The following is a 17,438-nucleotide window of genomic DNA, read 5'->3' on the forward strand; positions in this document are numbered from 1 at the left end:
TTCCTTGCGTGCAACGCTTACTCTAAAGGTATTCTCCCGAAGAAGCAGCGATTCCTTTGGTACCGATTTGTCCCCCGCCCCCTCTCTTTCGACCCTGGGTCCCTCCGATCCCCCGGTTAAGGTGGAAGGGGATGGCCGAAGCCACCTTAAACAAAGCCTCGGGCAAGGCGGGCGCACCTCGGCGCTGCGGACCCCCGAAAGCCCCACCGGGAGCCGACGGCCCCTTCCTTCCCGCTCTCCCGGAAGCCGAGCTGCCGACTGAAGCAGGGGGCGAAGAAGAACGCGAGGAAGCAAGGAGGCGACCACGGGGGCTGGGTGGGCGGGGGAAGCGGCTAGGCGGGCAGCCCTCCTCCCGCCATTGGTGGGAGCCCCTCTCTCCCGGGGAGCCCGAGGAGGCGCCGATTGGCTGCCGGCGCTTGTCAGTCGGCGAGGGCCGAGTTCCATTGCTGGCTGGGCGTGCGGCGTGAATCGCTGCTGCTGCTGCTGCTGCCGCGGCGGCTGGTGCAGCTGCGGGGAGAGCGGGGCTGGCGGCGCGGCGGCGGCGGCGGCGGCGGCGGAGGGAATAGGGATGCTGGCGGAATGGGCGGCCGGGCAGGAAAGCGGCGAGCGGGAGCCGGAACTCCGCTGAGAAGCGTCCGCGCTGCTGCTGCTGCTGCTGCTGCCAGTCAAGGGAAGGACGTGAGCCGAGCCCCGCCGGTGAGGTTTGGCGCCGGGCAGGCTTCTTTCTGGGTGTGTGGTGTGGTGTGTGTGTGTCTCTCTGTGTGTATTGTGGCTGTGCGTGAGGGGCAGGATCTCCCCGCGCAGCATCCGTTGTTGGAAGGGCTGGACTCGGGCGGCGCAGGGCAGGGGATCGGCCGCTCCCGGGCAGGGCTGGGCTGGGCATTGAGCAAGATGTCTGGGCGAGGGGCGAGCGCGGCATGGGCGCTTGGAGAGCTTGGGCGCACTTGGCGGGGCAGAGGCGCCCGGCCGCCTCCGGATCATCGCCCTGGTGCTCGGATGCCCTTCAAGGAGGCTTCGCCTGCAGCCGGAACGCGAGGACGAAGGAGCATCCAGGAAGCCCCGCAGATGGAACTTTATTGGCCTAATTAAAAGAGGATTTGCATGGCGAGGGGAAGCGCGGATTGGCAAGGCAATGCCCTGGGCGCAGGTTGCTGGAGAGCAAGAGGGTTTGCTTGCTTTGGGGTTCTTTTTGCTTCTTGCAAGCGAAACTTCAGCTGGAGCCCGTGGCCTGGCGGGCTTTGCCCCGCAGCCCATGCCCGAAGTTGAGGAGGCGAGCCCTTGGACTGATCTCTCCTAGCAGCTTCGAGCTCCTCAGACCTTAGGGTGAGTCAGGTAGGCAGCCGCCCAACTCCTTCCCTGCCCACCTCTGCCTTGGTTCCAATACCTATAGATCCACCGTGTGGATGCCAGGCTTTGGGTTCAGCTCGCCTACTTTTCTGGAGCTTTTCCCGTGTGTGAGAGAGTACTATTGGAGGCGTGTGTTTGGCTGGGGGTTGGTGGAGAAGAGCAAGCTTTTGTTTTCATGTCTGAGCGAGAGAGTTGAGAAGTCCAGTGGCTCTCAGCTGTGAACTGTCAGTTCCCCACAATGGGATGCCGGATTATTTGCCAGCCTGCACTGTTTGACTTCCAAAGTGTATTGATGTCAGGGCAGCTGTTACTTTGCTTTTTTCCCTCCCAAATAAGATGCAGGGATTTATTTATTTATTTTAAAAGACAGATTGCCAATTAAGAAAACAGCGTTAACCTTCTGTTTTTGTAACCATCTCCACAGGGGACTGGGTTTGATTTTATTCTCCCACAGAAATTGCGTTAAATGAAAAGGGCTTTTTTTGCTCCCAACTCTGCTGATGGCTAACGCTGGTTAGTTAGTAGATTTGGAACCTTGCAACTTTGGGAAGTGGATGGGATGACCCATTGATGCTTGTTCCTTAACAGTTTTTTTTTTTTTGAGGATTATTATTTTTAAAAGAAGAACACCCTGAATATTGATCCTAGAGGAGGTAATGGTGTTAGTCTGTTGTAGCAACATTGAAGAAAGGGTCTTGTTGCACCTTTCGAAAAGCTAACTGATCTTTCATGGACGAGAAGTCGCTTGCTATCCTATACAAAAGTAAGCCTGTGAGGTTTACTCTCAAGTAAATGTGCATTGGATTGTGGCTGCAGCCATATGTATCCTCTTGAATATAACAAAATGGGTTACTTGTAGCCATAAAACCTTTTGGCATGATACATTGTAAGTCTTAAAGATACATCAGAACTTTCCCTGTTTTTTCCTTAGATATGCAACCTAATATTAAGCAGTTTTTCTCAGAAGTAAGGTGAAGTAATTCAGTGACACGTCAGTCGCCTGTTTGTCTTCTCGTGGTTCTTTGAGGGGTAAATGCAATACAGAAATGAAGCAGAAAAAGCTACTCTGTGCATACTGAGAAAGAGCCAGCTAGTGGTCAAAAGACACATGCCCAAGAGCTACTTAAAGAGTATAGCAACTTGGCTGAGATTAAGTTTGCAGAAAGTTTATTACAAAATCCCTGACCTTGACTTATGGATAATAATGTGCAGTGCTGCCCTTGACATGTGTACTCTGAAATAAGTTCAGTTGCGTGGGGGGGGGCCTTACTTCTTGGTAAGCGTAGTTAGGATCACAGTATTAAATTCTTCCAAACCTTAGGTCTCACCAGATGAGTTCTGGATTTACTGGGATGTGTTGTTTCTTCTTGAAGACTGGAAGCAATAAAACAAAGCAAAACTTCAGCTTATCCAGTGGTCTAATATGTTGCTCTGTTGGCTCCAATCTTGTACACACTTCCTAGGGAGTAAGCACCATGGACTTCAGTGGGAACTTACTCCTGAGTAAATATGCACAGGCTTGGGCTGCACACCATTACGAACACTAGATTCTGAGTTGGTTAGTAGTGTTTTGTTATCTTAGCATGCATTGGTTGTTCTCATATCTTTCTTTAAAAGGAATGACTCCATGATGCAAAACATTAACTCTCTAATAGAGCAGTAGCTAACCCTCATAATTATGAGATGGATCTTTATTTTTATTTTTTATGGTGCTTAATGCTTCTAAATTTTCTGAAGCATTGTGCCACTGATGTAATTAGCAGCCAAACACCAACACATTGGGGAAAGTGTAGCATATCTATGATCTTCCATCTGATGTAGAGTCTAATCTACATACCATTCTAATGATTTGTTAAATAATGGATTGTGATCTGCAGATACCTTGGCCTTATTAATTCAAAGCCAGTGGTGGAATGGTAGGGACACTGCTCAAATATTTAAGATGGTATTTTGTTCTGCTAAAACCATCTGGTTCCCTGTGGGCATGTTTAGCTCTGAAAAAGTCTCACATAGTTTAGAAGTCTAGGAATGCCATGTTGCTTACGCAACCTCCTTCTCTAACACACATGAATTCTCTTTTCTATTTCCAGGTTGTACTATCCACATTTTCCCTTGATGTCTGAACTGGGTAAACCATGGTTAGCACTCACTAATAATTCATGTTTTGCAAACCGACCTCAAACCATGGTTTCAAGTTGTGCTTTGTTTGAGTGTTAGCACCAATCATATTTTACTTGATTCAGACTTGGATGCTACATTGGAAAGCTGTGGTTAGGGCAACTTAGAAATGGATGAGTAATTGAAGTATCAGGGAGGGGGAAGAGGAATGAGTGTTTAAACCCACAATATACTCCCAGACCTCCAAAACATGGTGCAACCTGGGTTACTGTTTCTTGGTTGGATGCACAAATCCATTCATAATAGTTGAAAAACTAATGGGAAGTTAATGAAAGCTACATATTGACACCATTGGGCTTTAGAATACTTAATCCTTTGGTCAAATCAGGTTGTCATTAACAGCATGTTTGTGTTTTGCACTAATAAGCTTTTATAGCTGAATTGTAAATATTAAGGGTAGGTTTTAATACTCAGTGCTTTCCTTGGTCCCTATAAAACACAAAACGTCTGCCCTGCAATGCACTTATCAGAGAAAAATATATTTACTTACAGGAAACAGAACTGAAATGGTACTTTAACAGATTTATGAATTTTTGTCATATGGTGCTAGAAAAGTGTTAAACTGATGCGATGCAGTTAATGAAATCTATTTAAGATTTTTTTCGGTAGCTAGGTACATTGCAGAGAACTGTGTGCAGTTTGTTCTATTCCTACTTAGTGCTTCCATTCTAGTTTTTCCTGACCTACACCACTGGGTGCAGTCAGTGTCAATTTTTTCTAGCGGTTTAGTGACATAGACAAATGCTGTTTTGTCAAAAGGCAAGGTTGAAACCCCCAAACTGATTTTCCTTGTGCCTTACATTGTATATTGGGGCTTCAATCCATTGTTCATTTGATTCCTGCTTACTCACTTGGGGAATCCTATTTACTTCAGTGCAATTATTCATCTGAATAGAAATATAGGAAATCTCCCTTATTTTTATTGTATTGCCTTACCTCTTAAGCTACTGGTCCTCTGGGCAGCTATTGCGTTTGGAATTACAAAATAATGGGTTGTCAACAATGCTAGCCCTACTTGGAGCAAACCCATTAAAACTAAGGGGCCTTAGTTAGGGATGTGTATTAATTTCAGTGGGTCTGCTCTGAGTAGGACTAGCATTGAAAACTACTTGGTGCAAATAAGAATCATATTATAAGAATAAGACTAAAATCAAAGCAACGTAAAAGTAAATCATAACACAAAAGCTTCCATTTCAAAGGCCTGATGAAAGGGGCATTTCTTTGCCCTAAATGAAATGGATCTGGTAGAGAGCCAGCCCTTAAAAGACCGTGTGCAATGCAGATACGTCAAATAACTAAGGCACACCAAGTTCATTGAGGCTTCCTCCCTGGTAAGCAGACACAGGACTGCTGCCTCAGTGTATGGTATTGTTATTTTAATGGATTCAGAACTTATTTTTACATTATTATAATCTTTTGTGTTCAAATTGTTGAATACACCAAACTTAACCACAAAAAAGCTGTAAATTCTCCTACTACAGAATAACTATTTTAAAAAAAATAAAAATAAAAATGACTCAACTACCATAGGGCATATTTGCCATATTTTTTGTGTTTCGTCTTTGCATTAAAATATGAAATGTCAAAAAGAGCATTCAGTTTCCATTCTGCCTTTCAAAATGGTAGAAGAAATATAAGTTCCTTCTGAAAATATATTCAAATCCTATTGCGTGGATAATTAGCGAGCTACTATATTTCTTTGAAAAAGAAACTTCCTCATTTTCCTTATTGCACGAAAGGGATGTAAACAATTTATGTATGTGTTCGGCTTTTTTTAAAAAATGGAATGAAACAGTCATTTTTGCACATGCCAACCTGCTGCCTGATTTTATTGCCCAAATAAAGATTATATCACAGCACTAAAATCTCAGTGGTGAAATTGGCAGCAATAAAGCGACTTACATGGGTACAGCAGGAGAAAACAAAGCCCTTAAATATTGTGTTTGTATACAACAGGTCGAACTACTAAAGTGGTTTTTAAGAACTGCAGAGGTGTTCTTCTTGTTAATTCAGTAATTTTATGAACCCTTAAAAATTGCGTTCTGACTGACATGGGAAAGTTACTCTTCTCCTTGAACTAAACTTAATTGGTGACATCTATGTCTCCCATTGAAATTATGTTTTTATAAATGTACATTTTTCAGGCACTCAGCAGACCTCCCATGGGCTACCAAGGCAACCAAGAGATGAAACTACACTGATCTGTCAGTTGCTGCCTTACATCTTCCAAGTTACTTGATGGTTTTCTTTGGGACATGCATAGATTATCCTTCATTTGCATGAAGGAACTTTGATCTTGGTTAGAAGAACATTTTCCTAATTTCTCTGATGCCCTCCCACCACCACCTAGTCTGAGGTCTGGATTCTTCATCCAAGTCTCTCCACATACACCAAGACAGGTGTTTCGATGCATAACCGTGTAATGGCTTGCAAAATCAGTGCACAACTCAAAAACACCAGCTGGACAATTATTATCTAGTAGTCTCAATCCCCAGAAAGAGTGGAAACTCAGAGTATATGAAGGTTCTGGAGACTGACGCCATTGTAGTATTGCTACCTATTTGTTGTATATTATTGTCTTCAGTGTGTTTTGACAAACTAAATTCTTTATCATTCTTTTTAGAGCAGGGGTGGGGAACCTTTGACCTTTCAGATGTTGTTGGACTTCAGATGTTTCTGTCCAGCCCATCCAGCTCAGCCAGTGGCCAGATATGACAGGAGTTGTGGTCCTGTGCTGTCGAGAGGACCACAGATCCCCCACCCCAGGGTTAGAGAATTGGTCTCTCTGTTACCATCTTCTCTTAGCTGACAATGTTGGTGATGGCCCATATTGCCTTAAGTGACTTGAGTTCATCATATCTAAGAGAACATACCCATCCCTTTGTCCCATCACAACCTGGAAGACCAACTGGAAATACCCTGTTATGTTTACAAGCCATACACCAAGCTGCAATGGCATTTATTTATTTTTAAAGACTTATATTCCACCTTTTCCCAAGGATGGATTCAAGATGGCATACATAGCAAAGCCATATAGGCAGAGAAGCGTTAATGATGATGGCTTCTCAACTTTGGGTTTTGATTCTTTTGTTGATTTATTCAGATGCAAATGTGATTGTCTTCAGGAAGCAGTGGAATACATTTTCCAGTTGACTTTGTGTATGAGGAGGGAAAAGGGGAATTTTGAGTGCCTTAGTTGCAGTTTGATTACAGTATTTTAACTGCCCAAGCCCTTTGTATGCAGAGAGCAATACATAAGAGGTAAAGAAAAGTTCCATAGGAAGTTACTAATGACATGTACATGCAGAAAATGTCAGGAGAACTTCTAGTGAGGTCCACAAAAGCAACTGGATCACACTACCACCACAATAAAAAGTCTGCAACTCTTATTGCTATTTTTCTATAATGATGGTTTTCAAACTGTGTTCCCTCTATTAAAACTTTTTTTTTAAAGGTCTACACTAAATGATGGATTTTAATTTAATAAGAAAGTTTTTTTGGGGGGGTTGCAGGAAACCCCCTAGATTATGTAGTCATTTATATTTATAAAAATTATATTTTTTTAAATTTTGCAAATATAGTTTTAATCAATAACTATATCCTCTAGGGTCCTGGACTTCATTGGAAGTTTCTTATGGCTTTCTTAATGAGAAAATTTGTCAACTGATAGACAAGATGCCCTAAGTAGTTGTTTCTTTGCTATTGTTGATCTTCCCTTGCAAAGGCCAGCGGCTGGGGAATGTTGAGCAGTTTCTGTTGTGTGTTGTCAACTCCAGAAACAAATAAAAAAGGGCCCTTTGGCAGGCAAAGGGGCCTAGAAAGGTTTTCCCTGTTGTAAATTTGAAAACCACCGCTCTAGAATTTGGGAAACAGTGCTAAAAGTGAGGTTTTGACATTTTGGAGAGGCTGGGCACCTCTGCCGCTCATGGACATCTATGGCTGACCCCTTATCCAGTTTCTATTGCTACAGGCAAGAAAGCATCTTTTCATTTCCGTTGGAACTCCACAGTATTTTTACACGAACATTTCTTAAGAAAGAAGCAGAGGAAGCAAAGTTAGGGTCGCAAATTTGTTTTCCAGGAAACCAATTAGTTCAGTGTGACAGAAGAAAGCGCTGATATTCAATCAGGAAGACATTACAAATAGATTGTCTACCTAAAGCTGTGTCTTTGAGCAGTGCTTCTGAGCTGAGCCAGGGAGAAAGGAAGGATGGGAAGAAAGTCTTTGTTCCTAATTATGAGGCTATGTCTCTAAAAAATATAATTAGACAGAGGGCTGGTTCTGCAGCCCAATTCTATGCATGTTTACCCATAAATTAGTCCCATTATCTTCAATGGAGCTGACTTGCTAGCAAGCGTGTTTTAGGATGGAATGCTTAGGAATAATACTGTCCATTCAAGGCATGTTCAGCAAGTAAGGCTGCAGTCTTTACTGGCATAATTGGTAGACCAATTACTATGCTTTTGTTGATTAATCAAGGGCACATTTTAATAACTGGGCTGAAAAGGAAGGACACATTTGTTTACTTTGAGACCATCTGAGGTTTTGCCATGGAAATTAAAATTAAAATGCTTAAGAGAGTTGTTTTCTTCTCACCATTTGTGGTGTCTTATAAAATATAAACAATGCACCATAATAACATGGCCAGCCTTGGATTCTATTCGTCTTAACTTTGTGTGTGTGTGTGTGTGTGTGTGTGTGAGAGAGAGAGAGAGAGAGAGAGAGAGAGAGACCTCTGGCTGTGGTAATTCTCCCATCTGTCCTCCTTCAGCAGCAGTGGGTGGGTGGCTTTTCCAAGTGTAACCCATGGCTAGTGCTACTTAACCTGAGAGGCAAAATAGGTGAAATGATGTAGCTAAGTGGTAGTTCATCTCCCTTGTATGCAGAAGTTCCCAGATTCAATCCCCAACATTGCCAGACAGGACTGGGAAAACAACCCTGTCCAAATATACATTTCCAGTCTGTGTGGACAGTATTGAGTTAGTTAGCCCAATGGTCCGCATTAGTATATAAAGCTGCTTTCTGTTTCTGTGCTCTAGCCTGTTTGAAGAAGCATGTGAGATGACATTCTTCTTCAAGCCTCTGCTGATGTTTTGCAGGAAGAGTTTTTGTTGATGCTACCCTTTTGTTGGCTAATTTCCACTTCAGTGCTAAACCTGCTGTGGAGCACATTCTGATTCTAGGTTGAGAGTGTTTGGCTAACTTGCAACAAATGAGTAATTTTCTTTGCCATAGCAGTAGGAATGATTGGAGGATTCAATCTTTCATTGCTGATCCACCTCTCCTGGACTAATGTGTAAATAGGAATGTGGTTATCCAGCAACTTTTGCACTTCTTGGATGCTCCATGTTTTCTGTTCACATGATCACGTTTAGAAATGCATCTTCTGGGAGAAAAATGTGCTTAGAAATTTAAATGTGAATTTTCATGTAGATTGTGTATGTGTGAAAAGAAGCAGCAAATAATGCTGAAGTAATGCACATGCAGGATGGGACAGTCTTATAGGTGAGTGCATTCAAAAGTGATATGAACCAGAAATAGACTAATTCATCCATCCCTAGTAGATTCCCGTTTATGGTCATGGGAGCTTAGATACATGCAATAGAGACCTCCTCTCTGCACTCACAGGGTGGTGTATAAGTCTCATGAAAGAGATAGGGGCCAAAAATAGATTGAATCAACCATCCTTTTGATTTCATATATATATATATATATATATATATATATATGCACACACATACATATTTTAACAGTGCAACACATCTCAGAAATAAGTATAAAGTGGGAGTAGGATTGTACCCTAAAGCCTGTAACAGCTGCAGATTTGTTCAATTAGAAGATGGTCAACATAATGGAATTTTTATATCCATCAAAAGTCTCAAGTGGGAGGAGATGAGAGAGACAAGATCATCTCTGAAACACATTTTGAAGCCTCAGAAATTTTTGCAAAGGCTCATTTGGCAGCTTCTATCCTATTATAATCCAAATCCTTTTACTCTGTCCTCTATTTCACGTTGCTAATCGTAGCTCCATTGTGTGGAATATTATTTACAAAATGACAGATGTGCTGATTTTGGATCAACTTTGAATGATGGAGTACTTGAATGCGGGACCTACTGTCAGTGCTGAATTTAAGCTCACTGTTTTCAGCTCCACTTGGGAGTTTGTAGTTGGGACCTCCTGAATGGAATAAATTTTAGGGGGGCAGCTGCAAGCCCTACTTCTGGCAGGGATCAGCTGCACACAGGAATCAGTCCTAGCTGGGCTTGCTTCTGAGGCCAGATTTAAAGGTAAAAGGTAAAGGTACCCCTGCCCGTACGGGCCAGTCTTGACAGACTCTGGGGTTGTGCGCCCATCTCACTTAAGAGGCCAGGGGCCAGCGCTGTCCGGAGACACTTCCGGGTCACGTGGCCAGCGTGACATCGCTGCTCTGGCGAGCCAGAGCCACACACGGAAACGCTGTTTACCTTCCCGCTGGTAAGCGGTCCCTATTTATCTACTTGCACCCGGAGGTGCTTTCGAACTGCTAGGTTGGCAGGCGCTGGGACCAAGCAGCGGGAGCGCACCCCGCCGCAGGGATTCGAACCGCCGACCTTTCGATCGGCAAGCCCTAGGCGCTGAGGCTTTAACCCACAGCGCCACCTGCGTCCGAGGCCAGATTTAAAAGACACCAAATGCAAGAACAACTGAGAATCTATTTCAAGGTTTCTGATTGTTGCTTTTGCAGTAGTTATTTTACCTGCCCTACAGCTGATATGTGTGGTTGCTGGGCATAGCTGAGGGAAATTGTCCCACAGGCTGAATTAGAACCCCTGGTGGGCCTAATTTGACCTATTGACTGGATGTTCTCCAACTACTTATGTTTCTATGTTTCTAGATTCCAGGATAGGCAAAGTCAAGGGTTAGGGGATACTCTTAAATTAGCTGAAGGAATGTGTAGGTGATATTTGAACTGGGAAAGGTATTATCTTGTAAATGGTAGTAATGCACATAAAATGGACAGGAGTAAGATACTTAAGTGGTGATTCATGTGCTTTAAAATGCACGTGTGGTTTTTCTTTGGCTAAAGAATTGGAGGCATAGCATGTTGGGGCTCATGCACACGGCATCCATATAAATGACTAAATGAAAGGAGGATGAATAATTAGGTTGATCATGCAGTTATTGTATTCTCCTTTGATTCCGTAAGCTTTGTGATGACTGAAAAAATAGGCAGAACTCTTCAAACATTTCAGTGAATATCAACATCTTTCAGTCTCGTTATGCGTTGATTCAGCTTAGTTGCTTTTGTGGTTAATTTTACTTTAAAATATGAAACAATGTATCAAAAATACCCACCTGTTTGCAAATGACATTACATGTTAAAACCAAACACATCAACCTCAAAGTAAACCACCTAACAAAAAATCAGAATACCCTCTACCCTATTGAGGTTCTTTGCTATTTTTCTACCAGAGAAGAGTTATGTTTTCATTTCCTTACTTTAGACACTTAAAAAAATAATCCAATTTCTTATCTTTATAGCTAATGTCAACCCAAAGGTAGCAACGGCTGCTTTCCCTCCACAGCAAAACAGAATAGAATTCTATCAGGCTAGAATATCATTAAATATAATTCCCATCCTCAGTCAACTTAACCCTGAGCCCCAAAGCTGACTGTATGAGAGGCTTTACTACAATTTTAAAAGGTGGTAGAGAAAAGGCATGGCAGAATCCAAGTACTGGGAAAAATGAAATGCCCAGATCATATTCTGTCAAGAGTAGAGTTGGGGGCAGAAATCTGATATGGTTCTCTTTTTAAGGCAAGCCTGCCTGATATGCACTTCCTGAAACAATACACAAACTGAAATACAGTTTTCTTTCACAGTTCAAACTTATTCAAATGCTGTTATCCAATAGAAAATGCGTACAAAAATACAAATAGGGAAAGTGTGCATATAGTTGCCAATCTCCCTTTCTTGGGCAAGATCCCTGAGCGGATGATTGTGGACCAGATCCAGGCACTCTTGGAGGAAACCGATTTTCTGGATCCATTTCAAACAGGGTTTAGGCCCAGCTTTGGGACAAAAACTGCTTGGTGACCAGCTGTATGAAGATCTCTGTTGGGAGATTATCTGGGGAAAATGTGTCCCCGTTAATTCTCCTTGACCTCTCAGCAGCTTTCAATACCACCAGCCATGGTATCCTTCTGGAGTGGCTGTCTGAGTTGGAGGTGGGTGACCCTACTTTGCAGTGGTTCTGGTCCTTCTTGGATGGTCGTTCCTAGAGGGTGATGCCTGGGGAATGCTCTTTGGCCCCGTGGACCCTTCAATGTAGAGTTCCTCAAAAGTTCAATTTTTATCCCCTACCTTATGCTGTTAAACATCTACATGAAACTGCTGAGTTGGAACATCCAGAGTTTTGTAGTACAATGTTAGCAAAATGCTGAGGACATACAGCTGTGCTTTTCCTTTACACCTGCAAGTATGTAAGTGGATGTGCCTCGGTAATGGACTGAATGAGAGCCAACAAACTGATGCTCAATCCAGATAGGCACTGTTAGTGTTAGAATTCCTGCTCCGTGCTTGCAGTCATGGGATTGTTATCTTTCACATGATGTGGTATGTTTTGACTCCACAAAGTGGGAAGTGACGGAGACAGGATGTTTGTGTTACTGTGTTCTGTGAAGTGGGACTATTGTCCTTTGTTTTTTATCTTTGCTGTCTGATGCTAGAGAGAGAGGGAGCCATGTTGCAGTGCTCCGTGTGTGTTTATATGTAAATAAAGTAGATTAGCCAAAATGCTGAGTTGCTGAGGTCTGTCATGCGAACTGCAAAGACTCTGCAGATCCCTAAGTGTGCCGGTGTCTGTTGGCATCGGTCGCTGTGATGTTCAGGTGGAAAAAAGCTTTTGAAGCTCCCAAACGAAAGACCAGGAGGGAGAGAACATGCTAGTTGGGCATATGTCTCTGCCAGGGTCCTACTCGAGTGTAGGGCAAGCTCCTGACAGCTAGTGGGTGGTTCCCTAGACTGGATGGTTAGGAGGCTGCCTGTTCTTGCTGGGGTTACACTTCTTCTGAAGGAGCAGATACATAGCCTGGGGGTCCTTCTGGATTCTTTGCTCTCACTTGAGGCTCAGGTGGCCTCAGTGGCATGGAGTGCCTTCCATCAGCTTTGTCTTGTGGCCCAGCTGCACCTTTATCTGGACAGGGATAGGTAGGTAAGGGTAGAGCAAGCAGGTCCGCCTCGTCAATGAAGGCAAAGTCAGAGCAAAGTTCTCTTACATGAAGCACAACAGGACCCTGGACAGCTCCAAATAGGTTATGCTGGCTGAAGCTTTTCCCTCTTAACATACCTAGAGAAAGAGATATCAGCTGCAATTTTGGGCTGACCGAAGCCTTAATTAATCTGATGTGACGAGGTGTGGCTGGCTTCCTGTTTACCCTCTAGAGCAGTTTTAGGGAGAAGTTTGGGGCTGCAGGGAATGGGAGAGGAAAAAGGAAGTCCTGCTGAGTGAGCAGATCTCCAGTCTTGCAGCATACATTTCAACCCCTAGTTTAGTTACTAGTGAACTTAAATTACATATATGTGGCAGAATTTTTCTTCAGTTCTTTGCTTCCTATTTGGAAGAGACAATGGAGTTGTTGCCCAGCTTCCTGACTGAGGGTTCAGGTCAAAATTGTTGAGCTTTTTATAGGAAGGAAGGAAAGCCCTGTTTTGGGGGGTTCAGAGAGGAGGAAGGTCTGTTTTTGGGGATGCAGGGTAAAATGTTGAGCTTTTTTAGGGGAACTAAAGTTATTGACCTTTTTTGGGGGAACCAGTGACCTACCGGTGATCTACCACAGATGTCCAGTGATCATGATCTACCTGTTGGATGTGCCTGATTTAGACCATTTCTCTACCACTTGATTGAGATCTATCTATCTATCTATCTATCTATCTATCTATCTATCTATCTAATTGGGTACAGAAAGCAGCAGCACTTCTGTTGATACTACGAAAGCTGCATCATACTGAAGAAGTAATCGTATGATATCAATAATAACAGAATATAGATAGTGACAGTGTGGATAACTTTCAAAGAAACTGCTTTTCATTTAAGTAACTGTCACCTGCAATATAATTAAAATATCATTGTACCATAAAAGCCTTTCAATTGGCAAAGTGTTAGTTTTCTTTAGTCGCAGAAGATGGGGTCTGTTTATAATGAATGATTTGCTTAGAGAGCAGTTATTCAGGACAGGAGGAACGATCCTCACATGGGAAACATTTTTGACTACTCTTTAGATGAGACGAAGACTAATTGAATTGACAGATTTAAGCTGGCTGGTACAGGACACAACATTGTCTGGAACACTGAAGTCAGTGGCATGGGTAGGGAACACTGAGAATGGCCATGGGCTTGTCCCTAAGACATAGTGTAGGGATAATACACAGGACTGACAAAAAATCGACTTTCCCTCAGGTTTCTGTGGGAATCTGATATGTTGCCATTGTTAGCCAATTAGGAATCAAATATCATTGTCAACTGGTTGAAAAGCATCCAGAGCATCACTGATAGATCCCAGTCCTCCTTCTGCTGAACTTGGTCTATGTACTAGGTATCAAAAGACCAAAAGAAACAAAAACAAAACCCCTCTTTTGCTTTCAAAAGGCATTGCTATGGTTATTATTACATGTAAACAAGGAACACAACAAATTCTCCTTGGAATGCAATGCTTCTTCCACCCGACCCTCTCTCATTTATTCTTGAATATATCCAAGATCAGACTTTTGAACTTTGCTACGGAGCTTGCCACTTTCTGCTAAAAAAAACAACCATACCACTCCTACAGATGGAGTCTTTGTGTTTTGTTGTATTATTATAGAACAAATACCCCCCTAAAGAGAGGCATAAGAAAAATCTTCTTAAGAAAGAAGCAGAGAAGATTGTGAGGCTTTATTCAATTACTCCCTAAAGGGTTGAATGTGAGTATTGATTATATGCCTCTTTTAAAATAATAGTGGAGTTATCTGGGCAGTCCCTGAGTTCCAGAAATTGTGTACTGTATTTCTGGTTCCTTGTCTCTACACTAGGGGTGGAGATGTTGTTGGGCTACAACTGCCGTCATTCCTGACCATTGCCCGTGCAGGTTGCCCTATTATATTCTGTGACCCCAAGAAAGTTAACATACCTGTACTGAGGAGCTGGACTGAAACCCAGCATCTACTATATTTAGGTTGGAATGTTTTGGAGTAGTGACCTGAGTTTCACATTCCTCACCCTATGAGCTGCTCTCTCTAAAGCTCCAATAAACCATAAAAAGTCCTGTCAGGGCTTGCAAATTTGATTTGGGTTGCCAGTTGGATCTCAGTGTGTTGGAGAGAACTGTTTGGCCCTTTTCAGGCTTTGTTTTGTTTTGGTTTTTAAATGCCTAATTGGCTTGCTGCTATTGTCTTCTGCTTGCTGCCAGACAGGCAGCAATAGTTGTGCAAGTAGTAGCTTCAGCTCTTTTAAGTATTGGTGCCAGAAGATGGGATCTGTGTTCTGAAATGTACTGAGCTATGATAAATCCTCCCGAGCCGGCGCTTTTGAGAACAAGTTTTTTCTTTTTGTGTTCCTGTGCCTTTCTTTTGGGTTTCTGCTTTTATTATGCGTCACACAGCAGGTGTGGATGTGATTTTGTTTTGTTTTTTTTATTGTTATTTTTTGCTTTTATGAAATGATTTATGGTACAAACCCTGAGAACTGCAAGGTTTTAAAAATTCTCTTCTTTTCCCCAGGGATTTCTTTTGTGGGGGCGGGGGTAGTTCTTCTTTTGAAGAGACGTTTGTGAATTGTAACATGAAATGGGCCATTGCGACTCCCATGTTCTCCAAGCGAGAGTGGGATGTCTGCAGTGCTAGGCTTTGATTGGAGTGATGCTTTGAATCCATGATGGTGCCACAACCTGATAAAATGAAGCCTTTTTTTTTTTTTTTTTTGAATGCTTGAATTTTAATCAGTTCCAGTCAATCACAGTTTTTGAAGTGATTTTGAGCACAGCTCCTTCTTTGTTTCTGCTGTACGGTAAGCAGGTCTTCTGCACAACGGATTGGGGTTTAGCAAGCACCACCTTGCTCCCTCCCTCTACCTTCAAATCGCATGTCATCTGCAATACATTAAATTATATTGCAGATTTATTTACTGCATTTTATAAGTAAGGAAGCACCCCTCTGCTTTTATTAAGGAACCCGAGAAGCACATTTCCATATTTGGGGGGGGGATGTACTGTATAGCCATAAAGAGATGTATCTTGACCCCCCCCTTTAAATTTTTATTTATTTATTTTATTTAGAAAGATTTTTAAATTTCTCAGAGTTCTCTAAGCATGTACTCCCCCCCCCCCGCAAAGGAGTGCTTTCCCTACTGGTGACTGGGAATAAAAATTGTTGGGTTAGATCCAGACTAGCCCTCAGCAGAGTTCTGCTCATGCTGGAGAAAGGGGTAGTGAAATTATTTTTGCTTATTCCTCCTTCCCTTTGCAACCCTGAAAAGTTGAACTTGAAGACTGAGGATCCTGCTTGGAAGGTGGTGTTGAGCACAATTCCATCAAATGCCCTTCTAGTCACAGAGGGGCAATTCTAGATCCAACCATTTTCATTGTTGATACGGTTTTCTTGCTCAGTCGCAGCTTCTTGTTTCTGCTCACCTTGGAACTTCGTCACAGCTCCGTCAGAGTTTTCCTGTTGTATCCTCCTCTTTGTAAGGGACATCCTTTTGGTCTTCCAGTCCATCTCTATCCCTTGGTGTTGGAGCTCTGAGACTGAGTGATGTCTTCTTCAGGGCTCAAGGAATCTGGCATTCGAAACTGCTCCGGCTCTCTAGGATTGCCCTGCGCAGGTCCTCTCCAATTACTCATATTAATTATTGGCATCATTCCGCAATGATTTTGTCCCTGGAGCCAGGGCACGAAATAACTCTGCTTGGAAAGAAGTGAGGCATTTCGAGGATGAGCTTTCCACAGAACTAACACAACAGAGGCAGCCTGCAGTACAGCACAGATTTTTATGGCTGTTGCTTTTGTTTACATTTCTTTCCTATCCTTCCACCAAAGTCCCATCTGTGCTATACATTTAAAGCACTGTGATACTGCTTGGCTTCCCCCAAGAAATCCCGGGAGTGTAGTTTGTTAAGGGTGCTGAGGGTTGTTTAGTGACCCATATTTTCCTTAGAGCTACAATTCTCAAAGTGGTTTAACAATCAGCCTCTCTTCCCAGGGAACTCTTGAGAATTGTAGGGGAATAAGGGTCTGTAACAACTCTCAGCACCTTTAACAAACTACGCAGTCCCCATGATTCTTTGGGGAGGAATCACAACTGTTTAAAGTGATATGCTAATGGTTTTGAATGTATAGTGTTGATGGCCCCTAAGTTGCTGAGGGGTTGGGACGCAGGTGGCGCTGTGGGTTAAAGCCTCAGCGCCTAGGGCTTGCCGATCGAAAGGTCGGCGGTTTGAATCCCTGCGGCGGGGTGCGCTCCCGCTGCTCAGTCCCAGCGCCTGCCAACCTAGCAGTTCGAAAGCACCTCCGGGTGCAAGTAGATAAATAGGGACCGCTTACCAGCGGGAAGGTAAACGGCGTTTCCGTGTGCGGCTCTGGCTTGCCAGATGCAGCTTTGTCACGCTGGCCACGTGACCCGGAAGTGTCTCCGGACAGCGCTGGCCCCTGGCCTCTTGAGTGAGATGGGCGCACAACCCCAGAGTCTGTCAAGACTGGCCCGTACGGGCAGGGGTACCTTTACCTTTACCTTAAGTTGCTGAGGGCAGCAAAGAATGGGGTGATTCCATTCCCCCCCCCCCCGAAAAAAACCCCCGGTTCTGTAAGGCTGAGAGGGTGAGGTTAAGAGATCATGGCTGACCCATAAATTTTGAATATGGAAGAAAATTAAATTGATTTTTGTCTGCATTTTAATAAGA

The 17,438-nt window shown here is 43.3% G+C and overlaps 1 protein-coding gene across 4 annotated transcripts in view; it reads left to right on the forward strand.

Moving 5' to 3' along the window:
• Nucleotides 1–446: 446 nt before the first annotated feature.
• Nucleotides 447–17,438, forward strand: part of B3GALT1 (beta-1,3-galactosyltransferase 1) — a 339,454-nt gene continuing 322,462 nt past the window's right edge. For 2 of the 4 annotated variants that reach the window (XM_079982469.1, XM_079982472.1), the window contains exon 1: nt 447–696. The gene's annotated coding sequence lies outside the window, so the exon portion shown is untranslated. Of the gene's footprint in view, nt 730–869; nt 1,324–17,438 lie in introns of those variants that run through there. The other 2 variants (XM_079982470.1, XM_079982471.1) reach the window with 2 other exon arrangements.

Source organism: Podarcis cretensis (genome assembly GCF_951804945.1).
Source record: "Podarcis cretensis genome assembly, chromosome: 1".
In the NCBI taxonomy this organism is placed as follows: domain Eukaryota; kingdom Metazoa; phylum Chordata; class Lepidosauria; order Squamata; family Lacertidae; genus Podarcis; species Podarcis cretensis.